Here is a 14,117-nt window from a genome sequence, read left to right as displayed (position 1 = left end):
TTTTATAACTCTCTGTTATATACTGTAATATGCAGTGTTTGGTCCTGATGTGCCGTTCAGTGACAGGGCAGTGTGTGGTACTAAGCCTTAACATCAAAGCAGGCCTCGACTACGTCAGAAATATGACGGCGTCAGCTACTATTTATCAGCATGGGTTCTGTAGGGTTTATGCAGCGTCGCGTCCAGTGCAGAATAGTTATTCATTTTTCATATCATCATATCGTAAATATCAGAATGGTTTCAGTTGTTCGTGGTGCAGGCCGTGTGGAGGGGGGGATTGGATTGGGAAACAACAGTGTTATTATTGTTCTTCACAGGCTCACATCAACTGTTCTCTGATGTAACATCATTATTGGCCTGTGTTGGTTCTGAATGTGTGTTTGTCAACACATAATAATCATCTTTACAGAAGCCATCTCAGAGATGCAGTATACTCTTCTGAAAACAGTCAAGGTGTGCACCAAAGCTGAACTACAGAGAGATGGTTGATGTGATTTTGTATTCTTCAATTGGATATTTGAATGCTTTTCATCAATTTCATGAACTAGTTTTCACAGAAAAATGTGTAGTGGCCTGCTTGTGCAAGGACAGCAAACAAACATCCAGAAGCCATTACCATTGGCCACTTTGTAAATGTAAAACTTGTGCACGGTCAGCCAACTTCATAGAGCATTTGACATGCACACATGGTAGGTGTTCAACTGTGGCATCTTGTAACATATTCATCTTTATGTTAATTTTTTTATTTTTTATTTATCCTTTATTTTACCAGGATAGTCCCATTGAGATATAAAATCTCTTCTTCCAGGGAGTCCTGGCCAAGATGGCAGCACAGAAAGTTTCACATAAACAACATACAAACATAAAACTCAGAATCTTTCATAAAACTTCGTCCAGCACTCAAAATAACCACAAAAACTACTTAACCAAACATACACACGTTTCCCTTAAATTGGTCAATAAGAGATTTTTAAAAACTTTTAAAGAGGGGAGTGCTTCTATCATTATTATACTCTGCAGCTCATTCCATAACCAGGGAGCATAGGAAGAGAAGGCAGTTTTACCAAGCTCTGAACGTACTCTAGGAACCTTTAAAAGCAATTTAGCACTAGATCTAATGCTATAAGTACAGGTGTAATACGATAAAAGACGACAGATATAAATTGGTAATTTTCCTAACAATGCCTTAGCAATAAACATCAACATGTGTATTTTTGTCCTTTGAAACAAAGAAGTCCAACCCACCAATTCGTACAAGGTACAATGATGAGTGCGTGAAGAGGCACTCGTCACAAAGCGCAAGGCAGCATGGTATACACAATCTAACTTTTTTAGAGAAGATGAACTTGCATGCATATAAATCACATCACCGTAATCTAATACGGAGAGGAAACAACTTTGAATAATTCTCTTTCTTGCTTCTAAAGGAAAATATTTCTTTAAACGAAAGAGGAAACCCAGTTTTGGTCTAAGCTTTTTCAAGAGATTTTCAATATGTACATTAAAACCTAATTTTTCATCTAGCCATATGCCTAAGTATTTATAACAATTTACTCTTTCTATACAGTCCCCTTCTAAAGTTAAAATCGGGCAATCTGTTTTAATGGAACCACGGGTGAAAAGCATATAATTCGTTTTTTTTGTGTTTAAAACCAGTTTCAAATTTGACAATGACAGTTGCAAAGACCGAAAAGAATCTTGCAGAAACTCTATGGCTTGGTTCAAAGAATGTGCTACTGTATAAATGATTGTGTCGTCAGCATATAGATGAATTCTAGCTGGGGTTATCCCACAACCTATGTCATTGATATAAATAGAAAATAAAATTGGTGCTAAAACAGAACCCTGTGGGACACCTTTTTTAATTGTTTGTTCTGCTGATATAAAATATTCAACTGAGACACATTGAGTTCTTTCAAATAAGTAATTTTTAAACCAATTTAGAGCTGTTTCACTAAAACCCACACAACTAAGTCTCTGCAACAGTAGTTTATGATCTACAGAATCAAATGCTTTGGAGAGATCTACAAATAAAGCTGCACAATGCTGTTTACTATCCAAACATTTAATAATATCATTAGTGACCAGCATGGCTGCAGTTATAGTACTGTGACCTGATCTAAAGCCTGATTGAAATTCATTTAAAATTTTATTTTCAGTTATAAACTGTTTTACTTGATCATTTATAAAAGATTCAAATACTTTTGCCATCACTGACAACCTTGAAATAGGACGGTAATTATTCATCTCAGATGGATCACCACCTTTTAACAAAGGTAGAATCATAGCTGATTTCCATGCACGAGGAATAACCAAGCACTAAACCCATCCAAAGGGTGTTACAATCAAGTATGTGATTTGCGAATATGTAGTTTAACGTGATTGCAATGCTCATTGTGTGAAATGTAGGTCAATTTTCCAAATATGTAATACACACACACACACACACACACACACACACACACAGTAGGTAGAAGGGTCTGAACACCTGCCAGAAGCACTCGTCAGAGCGACACACAATCCTAGGAGGAATTATGCTAGTGTGTGTTTATGGACAGTATGTTATGTAATGGTAACACTTTACAATACGGTTTCATTTGTTAACATTAGTTGATGTATTAACTAACATGAACTAACAATGAACTACACATTTGTTACAGTGTTTATTACTCTTTGTTAATGATAGTTTAGAAAAATACAGCTGTTCAAATTAACATTAAGAAGTATTGTTCATTCTAAGTTCATGTCAACTAAAGTAGTGAACTAATGTTATCAAATTAAACCTTTTTCATTTAATAATCTTATTTTCACAATATTTATCTCCTGCAGGAATTGCATCTGAGAAAAAGCAAGGTAGTATACATCATTCATTGTTTCCATAATTCTTTCTTAAATAACTAACAGTAAATACATAAATACATAATTTGATTGTAAAATATGATTTTTTTAAAGGCTCATATTGTCTCTTTTCCTGTTTTTTTTTGCCTTGTGTGAGTCTTGCAGGCAGAGATGTAAGGATGTTGTTTTAACCTTGTTAACCAGTGTTTATCTTTTTGCAGAGAAGATAAGCTCATTAAAACGAAAAGCTGATGATGTGACCAGTGACTCCGAGCTGGACTTAAAGAAACCTTTCCCATGTCCATGTCCACTCTGCAGAGCTGTCCTAAGCGCACCCAAAAACTTAAGACATATCAGGGATGCACACAACTTTGACACTACTCCTATGATATGTGTTGATGCGAGAAGCAGAATTTATGTCACTCCAAAATATGACCATAGTCCTGTTTTCCCAATTCATGTACTCAAGTCTACCAATCCACCAAATATTGACTGTGAGGTAGAAAACTGTCGCTGATTTATGCAGATTTCTTCTGGAAATCCTGGAAAAGAGTGTGTACACCTTGAAAGAACCAAGAATGCCAAGTCATATGTAAAGCGTGCAGTACTACAGTGTAACTCACTGAAGGACATGCTGAGCAAAGGGCTAATGTCCTCCAAATGTGAACAATTCAACAACACTGCAAACAACCGTGGAGTCGAAAGTGTCTTTCCAGTATTTTTTGGAGACGAAGGATACTCTAATCGGTGGTATATTTTTCAGTATTCACAAATACCACAGACAACTGTATGATTTCTGTAATATACATTTAAAATTAGCTTTAACTTGGGGCATGTGACTATTTTATAAAACTATTCTGTCAATGAAAATAAAACTGATAGATTAAAAGATTAAAAGATAATCATGTTTTTGAAAATAGTTGATATCTTTATTTTCTCAATCCCGCAACTGGACTGAATTCCATAGGAAACAGATATGGGTTTGGGGTAATCATGATTCTAACTATCCTTTAAAGTCATTATGAAATGGAAGTTGCAATAGTCTTCATCCCTATTGTGGCATATAAAAGATACCTTCACTGTTTTTTATCCTTCTTAGATTCCTGACTTTTCTTAGTAAAGAAGGTTTTCCTCTCCTTCTTCTACAAAGCCCTGAACTTCATGAAGGAATCCACTGTACTTCTCTCTGATTTCCCTGCTTCAAACACATTGTCATATAGAAAATCTCTCAAATTATACTCGACAGTTCACCAGCAGATATTGATAGTGCCTACCTGCACTCGTGCTTGCCTCATTTTCATCAGGAACTTTATCTTTCAGAGAGTTTACGCTTTTACCACATGCACTGCAAAAAGCAGGACAGCTTTCCAGTGTAGCACCACAAAATGGACAATACATTGTGATCTGTAAAAAATGACTAACTTCAGGGAAGAAGCAGCCTGTTAAAAGGCCATTCAGACTAACAATAATCTTTTGAAATAAAATGTCAACGCAAAATCACAGTGACTAACTTCTTGGCAAGAACACAGTAAATATCTATCTACTGGACAAATATTGTGTTAAAGAGTTTAACAACACTAAAATTAAAAATACATTTTAATATTTACTTGTTTTTACTTACATTCACATTCTTCGTGTCGTGTGTGTCTGTGCGAGTGAAAAGCATCCAGACCGCCAGCGATAACGCATGTTTCCGGAGACCACTGCCCCCCAGTGGTCGGGAGCTTTTCCGTTGTGTTGCGGCTTGTTTCCGTTGTGTTGTGAACTTATGTTTGCTTTTTGAATTTCGTACTACTGGGCCACCGTAATTCCGCCATACATTACTGGCTAAGTCTGATGATTCACAACACTAGCCTAGCCTCCTTTTTGTTTGACTATACTTTAAACATCAACAAGAAGTGACGTCACCCAAAATCACTCAGAGCACATGTAACACACACACTTTGTTTTGCTCATTTCCCAGTATTGCTGAGATCAGATGTTAACTGGTAGGAGCAACACCGTGTCCTAGCCAGACGCGATACGATCCTAGCGACGGATAATTTGTGTCACAGTGTTAAAAATCACAGCTAATCAGAAGAGCGCGCGGTCGGCTAGCTCCAAGCACTCGCAGCGAAATGGATAATCACACAATCAAATTCATGAACATTACACCATGTTTTTAACATTATAAAAAATACACACAGATGTCAGAATACACTCGTCTGTTAACACACAGTTTGAGCGTTCTTGTTCACTTTTGAGATCTGAGGTGAGCTGCTATCAGTACGGCTATAAAAGACAAGCAGAATGATCGTCAGACTCGCACAGACGCTTGTAACATTAAATAAAGCACATATACAGCACTATACCTGAAGTGATCATACTCTCTGTTGTTCCAGCGGCGACGTCGCAGAGATAGTCTGGCTAGGACACGGTGTTGCACATATTCACTCGTCTGAATGAAGTAAATGATCATAGCCGCTGTATTACACGTAACAATCGTGGTAATTACATGCATTCCCCCTTTACAGTCACGCCTCATAAATACATGTCGAATATTAAACCTATGTTTCATATAAATATTTTAGCAAAACTGGTGTTTTAGTCAGAATCACTGCACTCCATCAACACACACCATCACATGTAAGTTACACACTGGAGAAACGCGTCTCGAGTCCTCACGCATCTGTCGACTGACAGGCCAAACCACGATAAACCACATGCTTGGGTATCAGAAGCTCTTTCTCTGCTCCTGTCAGCTCTGTGGCCTGTGCCCGACTCAGATAATCCTCTCTTCTCCACTCATAAAAGCGGCTGCTAGTTCAGATCTGACAGGTGACTGGATGATTGTGATACGGCATGTTTTAGTTGTATGGATGTGGCCATCTTTGATGCCTTACTCACTGGCGCTATAACTATAGGTGATGGTCTCAGACAGAATACATGCTTGACTTTGCTTGTTCATCCAGACTCAAAACACTACTGTACAACAGAGCTACCCATGAGCCATAACAGCTTTTCTTACTTTTGTTATAATTATTGGGTTAAACTGGCTTCTGCTTTACAACTTGTTTATAGATGATGTTGAAAGTGTAAGAAGGTCCTCACCCACATCACCCCTAGCAACCACTCTTGGCAACACAAACACATGTTTGATCTCACTGATACTGTTCAAGTCAAGTCAAGTCATCTTCATTTATATAGCGCTTTTAACAACGTAGATTGTTTCAAAGCAGCTTCACAGAGATAAGCGTATAATTTAAGGTAACAGAGATTGTTTTGGCTTTATAGCAGAGTTAAGTTATTTTCCATCTAAAGTTAGTTTTGATTGATTTGCTTCCGTCGCAATGATCATTTGTTATTAAATTAGGGGCCGCTAAGACGACACCATTCTCTCTACACAGACTTTAAACGCGAACCTGTGAGAAACGCTGATGGCGTTCACATGAGCATTTAGAATGGCTTCTATAGTTATGTGCGTTTGAAAATACGCAGGTTTGGAATTCCCTACAAGCCAAGCCTAAGAGCCAAAGTAAAAGTACTTGTCTTTCCTTTCACTGAAGCTAGAGTCGAGTATTGTGAGGGATCGAGTAAGTGAGTGTACCTGCATTTACAGTAGATATAGCATCTTCCTTCAGGTCAGTCCTATATTCATAATAATAAATCTGTTTTAATGTCCGCTGCGATATCTTGTCCTTTTAACAGTAAAGGGGTTTTCCCGTAACCTAGTCATTTGTTGCACCTTGCTTTTCCGTGTTCACAAGTTTGAGTCTTATACTTTCACTGTAAATGTTTTCTTTACTGACTCACTCACTCATAAAAGACAGTTTTTTGCAGAAATAATGTGTGTAACTTCTGTTGCTGTTTGCGGTCAGGGACTACTTTTACCAGCGGAAGGAATGCTTTTAGTGATTTTACTTCATGAAAGTTGCATAGATACATATTTTTCGGCTTTAATATTAGTCTTGTGTGGTAACTGTTTTATAAAAACAAGGCTAGTGCTGTATCATAACTCCACTTCACGTGAGCTGTGTCCCAGTGTGAAGGCTGCATCCTCCGAAGGCCGTATTCGAAGGCCGGTTGCGTCACCGCGGCGCGACGGAGGCTTCCCTGATTCAAAAGCGACGTCAAATGCACCCTTCGTTTCCCCGTGAAAGAAATGGGGCGGGATACATAAAAGGATCCTAAGCGGCCTATCGTTTTATGAAATTGGGTTATTCACGGTCTCCCCTTGAGTAAGATAAGTGAGCAAAAACCTTTTTGTCACCGTGCACGCTAAGCTAGCGGGGGCGCTGCCGGACTAAGACAACGCATGCACGGAGACAAAAATGTGTTTGCGCACTTATCTAACTGTAGTGGTGGCATGTTCTTTAAGACTCATGTCAAGCTCCATGTTTACCTTTCAGATACTTACATGGAGGCACGTCAAATCCTGAAGAAGGCTCTGACATGAAGCACCTCGGACCTCCAAACTGAGGATGAACAGGAACGGCCTGGGAGAAGGAGAACAACAGCGAAGGCAGTGTTTTTTTACTTCATGTTGCACATACAAACACTAACACCATATACTTTTATTTAAAAAAAAGACAAAATCAAAAAGCAGTTTAACCTTATATTTGTTAGTTTATCTGCATACTAGAACATACGAATGCTGGACATTCTGAACCACTGTTTCATGTAAATTTCTGCTTTAGAAATCTCCACCAAAAATACATCTTACTGGCGGAGTTTCAATGTCCTCCCTGAGTCCTCATGGACTTAACTGACTCACGCTGTAAAGTGAATGAGTTTTGCCAGGCTGTGAGTGCTCACCTTGCTGTTTGCATGATTGGGACAGGGTGAAGTGTGCAACCGAGACAGCAAGACACCCTAAACTCTCGTGAACTTAGCGTGAACGACGTGCATTTAGGTCTATGAGTCTGTAAGGGCGGACATTGAGCCTGGGCCATTCTCTCAGTCACATAACACAGAACAGAGATCAATGCCCTGTTCAACCAGTCTCCTTTATAGATCTTTTTTAATTTAAACAGACATTTCTTTGGTGACACTGACATAGAGGAGGACTACCGACCACCAAAGAGGTCCAAATCCGGGTCATCTGCTGGGACAAGTCACCAACTCCCTGCTAATAGTCCAGAGCTCTGTCAAAAGTAAGAGTCAGAGAGTATTCATGTCCTAATCATTTCAAATACGAAAAAAATGGGAATATCCCTACATATAAATGTTTATATTTCTCCACCACAAAAAAACACATACACAAACCACAAAATGACCCCCACTCAGTACACGGAAGAGCAAGTTTAGTGGCAGACTCTTGTCACTAGCATGTTCAACAGCCAGGCTGAGGAAGTCCTTTCTTCCCCGGGCCATCCAGCTTTCAGCTTTATCTGCTCTATGCATACTGAATATGTAGTCATCTTACAGTTGTCCTCTGTGAATGTTTCTTAAGTCTGTGTGACTGTGTTGTGTATGTTGTATAAGCTTGACACCAATATACCCCCCCCCCCCCCCCAATAGAAACACCATGAGGAACCTTTCCAGATTCTTTCCATTTTTTTTTCACATAAGGTTTTGAACATTTCCTTATCTATATTGACAGCTAAATGACACATTCAACAAAGATGGGTAGGTTTATTTATGTGAATTGTGGTTGAGACTCGTTATTTATTTAAAACATCACCATAGCTAATGTTGAACGCTTCACAAACTTTATGTACTGAACCAATTATTTATATGCCAAAGCTGTGTGTACAATAGTAGTAAACTTAAAATACACTATTACAGTTAAACCCAAATTTACAGCCCAACTATATATCTAAGATGGAATGGAGTCAATCCAGCAAACATAACCTCTTCATTATCTCCCTCACCTAAAGGATAAGTTTAACCAAAAGTAAATGTCTTTTGGGCATCATGTTGGACTTGCCCTCTCCTGGTCCCTTTGCCTGTCTCTGCTGAGGGCCTCCAGGTATTATATGTCCTGGCTTCTCCTTAGTGCTCGTGTCTGTTCTACAGTCTTTATACACTCTCAGAAAATAAAGTACATAATTGTACCTTTAGGGGTACAATGGCTTGTCACTGGGGCTGTACCCTCAAGGGTACAGCTTTTGTACCCTTTGGCATAGGGTACATATTTGTACCCTTGTGATTTGTACCTTAAGAGACCAGTCTTGTACCTGTGGTGACAATTTTGTACCTTTATTTAACAGTACAAAAATGGACCCTTCAAAAAGGGTACAAAATTGGCTTTGACAGGGTACAATCGTTGACTATGATATATATATATATATATATATAACAAACACACACACACACACACACACACACGCTGTATTACAGTTTTTTTTATTCGCTTTGGTACTATTTTCACAAGTTAGGTGTACATTTTCCAAACTCTTAGTGCTAATATCACAACAGATCATCAAAAGTGCACTTTTCTCAAACATTTCATCATGCTTTCAATTGTGTAAGTACAAGACACAAAATCACACAGTATCCTTTTCACAACACAAAATAAGTGTTTCATCTACAGAAATGTTTCATTCACAGACACTGCCTTTCATAAAGCTCTTACTGTCAAACTTTTGATTTGCATCTCTTCTTGTTCAGTTTAATACATTTGTCTATTATTTAATCCAACTGATCTTAATCTTTAATCAATGAATCATTTGGTACTCCTATAGATTTCTATAGATATTGATTCAATATACAGTTTCTATAGAACTTGTTTGCAATTTCTGATATGGATAACCAAATGTCAAGTCAAGTCAAGTCAACTTTATTTATATAGCACTTTTCACAATACAGATTGTATCAAAGCAGCTTCACAGTATTCAATTAAATAGTACATCAGTGTTAGTTTCTAGTGTAAAACGTCCACGTTTGGTAATGCTGATCAATAGTATTGTTGATTGATTCATTAAATTAAGTATCCCCATCTGAGCAAGCCAAAGGCAACAGTGGCAAGGAACCGAAAAACTCCATCAGGTGACCTAATGGAAAAAAAAAAAAAAAAAAATCACTTGTGTTCTTTTTTCACAAGTGATTTATAGTTACACACCACGATGTTCAAAGTGTGTGTGTGTGTGTGTGTGTGTGTGTGTGTGTGTGTGTGTGTGTGTGTGTGTGTGTGTGTGTGTGTGTGTGAGAAAGATACAGAGAAATTTGCCATTTTTGCAAATACTGTAAAGCAGAATAGAGAATAAGGGAGAGGAAACAGTCGATGACTGTAAAACATCAGATTGATCAGAGATGCATCAGTAGAAGGGAGACAGACGGCATCAAATACAGCATTTTACATTACGCCATGTGATGCTGTAAACATGGTAGAGATATGGTTGTCACATTACTGTAACTCACCCTTCATCTGTAAAGGTCCACTACAGTATATTCAGGCAAATAGTCAAAATCATTTACAGTATTCATTGCCAGCAAACTCTGTTCTAGCACAGAACCTCATGGCTGTGCTTCATGATAACACACTGGATACACTATTACAAACATTATGGATTCAATTACATACAGTAAGTTAGGTTATGCACGTGTATTTTCTAATGTGGCATAGCCTGTATTACTGTAATTATTTCAGCAACAACGGTGATGTGAAACATGTATCCTGCATTGTTTGCTGTTGAATGAACTGATTGTTAAAAGTACTAAATGGAAAGAAGATCACACTGTTGCGTTTCTGTGATTAAACCAAATGTTCTCATTACATATTACAATAATCTTGTGTTTGAAACAGTTATGTGGACTGAAAACATGTGCAACTGACTGAAACCATTACATCAGGTTTTGAAAGAATGACTAGCTGTGTTACAAGTGTGATCAGTTTGGATTTTTGTACTAAGAGTTTTGAAAATGTACACCTTACTTGTGAAATTAGTACCAAAGCGAATAAAAAAAACTGTAATATCAGAATTTATTAAGTCCTTTTTATTTTATTATTTTACATTTCATTTTAAACACAATGTCTAACTGTGACATATAACTTGTCGTCAACTGAGTAAGTGTCATATGCCTGAAAGTCCATTTCATCTCCTGGTTTCAGTAAAGTCCATTCTTTATTACTAGTGCAAAAAATGCCCGTGCAAAATCAGTTTTTGTGTGTGTTTTTAGTTATTGTTGGTTTGGTGTGTGCTCATTGTTACAATTACACAGCAAAAGTTCAGTGACATTTTTATTTGTGCATGGTAGAAAGCACACAGTGAACTCCGAGAAAAAGCTATGCTTGAGCAAACAGTTTGTGAATAGGCAACTACAAATGATCTTTATTACAGTTTTTATAATAAATCTTTGAAAATCAAAATCTGGATTTGAATTTTTTATGTTATTATAACCTAAAGATGCTATGTGAAAGTTTGAAACAGAAAATAGTGGTTTTCACACATTTAGTGGTTATCTCACATTCGAGAGATATGCGAATAACACACAGACAGAATAATTGACTTGAATTGGCCGTTGAACTCCGCTTCGCGTTGTGACCGCATTACCACCTCGGGTGTGCATTATTTTTCTAATAATTCAATGGCCTGTCGTCAATTATTCCTTATATATATATATATATATATATATATATATATGTATGTGTATGTATGAAAAACACTCACGTTTCTAACATGCACCTTCTCAGTATGTGAAAAGCGAGCCCCCTGCACCTCCTGGATGGTCATGTTCTGTAACACACCTCCCCTGAGGCCATAGAGGGACGCCAGGAGGGCCGGAAAGTGCCCGTAAACCTCCAGAGGTTCTTATAGGTCAGGTCACTCTCCAAACTGGCTAAAAACAACAACAACAACACAGAGTAAAATCTCAGCAATTAAACGGCAAATTAATTTGTACAGTTAACTCTGTGAGAGTATAAGTTGAAATGTTTGAATAAAAACACTTACCCAGAATGTCAGGGACGGCTTTTCCGGCCAGCTCTCGGCACTTCAGCAGAGTCGCCTTGCTTAAGACCCGCTCCTCCTTCATGGCCTTGACCTCCTCACTGGTGCATAGCCACGCCCCTGCCCAGTGTTTTCAGCACACGGCACATCTCCCGGCGCAGCCCGATGAGGACTGTCTTGCTGAGGCGGCAGGAGGTTGGAGGCGTTTCCGAACTGTAGTTCATAAACTGGGCCACATTCTGGGCATAGTGCCTCACAGTGGTCTCCTTCATGTGAGTCTGCCGGAGAGAAGAGATCCACCTGCACACAGACCAAAACAACAACTACATCAGAAATCAGGAAACACTCAATTCAAAGTACCATCACATATGCAAACTGTCTTAAAGTGCACAGATGGGCTGGTCATGTACAGAATCAGGTCTGCAGCAAAAACACAAGATTCAATAAGAGAATCCCATCAGAAATCTGACAGCGCCCAGACAGGCTGTCCGTGTACATACTGTACTACATACTGTCATAATTCATAATCACTATCATAATTACATAATTAATAGCATGTACAGAATTAGGTGTGCAGCATTAACAACACATTTAATACATTATACATTACATTATAGCTGTTAAGTGTGCATCATTAGCCTTAAATCTGCAGGACCACGGACAGCTCATTTTAGTACAATTACTCTAAAATACACAAGGAGTGAGAAGGTATAATGTTAAGTAAGTGGTCAAAGTTGAGTGTAAAATGACCTTTTTATAATAGATTGGTTTAGTCAGTTTAAAGTGGTGTTTCTAACACCCTGCGGTGCTCTATCGCGGTCATGTAAAACTTGTCAGCAGGGGGAATCATGCAGTAATGTACAGAATCAGGTTTGCAGCAAAAACTAATTAAGAAACACCCATCAGAAATCTATCTGACAGCATTACAGTACAGCTGTTAAGTGTGCATCGTTAGCCTTACAACTTCAGGACCACAGACAGCTCACGTTTACTAGCTAAACAAACTCCAGAACACAAGAACAGGACTTACGCGTGTATCCTGGACGTCTCATTCAGAAAGCAGAGACTGGCGAGGTTCTTTCCCTCAGACATATAGGCCACAAATTTTATAATACAAAAGATCTTGCCGCTGACATTCTCCTTCATTTTGTAAGATGCATCCGAGCCTTACTCCAACACAGTCGCAGGAAGCCTCCCGAGTCCCATCCATTCCCGTGATCAGGATGTCGGCTTCTCCCCCTGCCCTGTTCCAGCTTTTCCACTACCAGTGGACGATTCTTCTCCCTTTATGCAACTGCATACTGGTTCTCCATCCTCGACACCACTGTGGTCTTTGATTTCTTTTCCCCTTTACTACTGCCACACCTCCTAGCCCAGTGGTCTTCAAACCTGGTCCTGGGAACCTGCCGCTCTGAACATTTGGTCTGTCTTGTTTATTTTACTCATTTGATTCACATCAGCTTGTTAAGTGGAAGCTCCATTAACTGCTCCAACTGTGCCAGATAAGAGAGAAATACAACATTCCCAGAGCTGTGGGATTGAAAACGATTGTTCTTGTTTGTAAAATGTAAGACTTACGGAGAGATTTACTAACAGCTTGCTCCAGTGCAAACCCTCTTTTGGCGTTAATGTTCTCGCTGAAAATGTTCCCCAGAAATAAAGAGCCCACATACAATTAAATTATTGAATTGATATAATGAAAGCCTACAATGTGTGCTTATTAATAATAATAATAATGAAGTCATAATGTATAGTCATCATAGCGCAATATTACAGTAATATTGATATTGTAGTACTCTGAGGTCATATGTAAAATCATATTCAGTTGATAATTGAGACACAGGATGGCACCAGTTTCTATACTATGGTGTGATACAAGACACACAAATGAAGCGCCATTTCAGTTTCCCGATGAGTGGTTAGCACTGCCTCAAACAACCGTAAATATGATATAATATCTGACTGCAATAACGTAAACAAATTTGTTTTGTATATTTGCTATAATAAAAAAGACATCACATAATATTTGATAAATATATTATTAAATATGATAAAAAGTTAAGACCAACGTCTGCTGGGGTCATCAGCACTTTCACCTACTTGTGGGGATTTGTGGCATGAGAAGTAGGTGGTTTTCAGTGCGGTACATTAATTATCCTTCTTCTGGCCACTACAATCACCCGTTCTTCAAAATTCAGGTTTTCCCGCTGAAATGTTCTGATGATGTCAGCAGCAGTAAAAAACAAACTTAATAACATATATGATTATGGCTTTTTAAAAGTATGGTTGCATACTTACATCAGTTTCACTGTTCGGATAAACAGGTGAGGTCAACATGATCCTCATCTTCAGAATCTAATGCGTAAACTTCACTGTAAAGAACAAAAATGGAGGTATTTTTTTAATTGC

This window comes from Squalius cephalus, assembly GCF_949319135.1.
Source record: "Squalius cephalus genome assembly, chromosome: 4".
Taxonomy (NCBI): Eukaryota; Metazoa; Chordata; class Actinopteri; order Cypriniformes; family Leuciscidae; genus Squalius; species Squalius cephalus.
Note: the sequence above shows the minus strand (reverse complement) of the source record.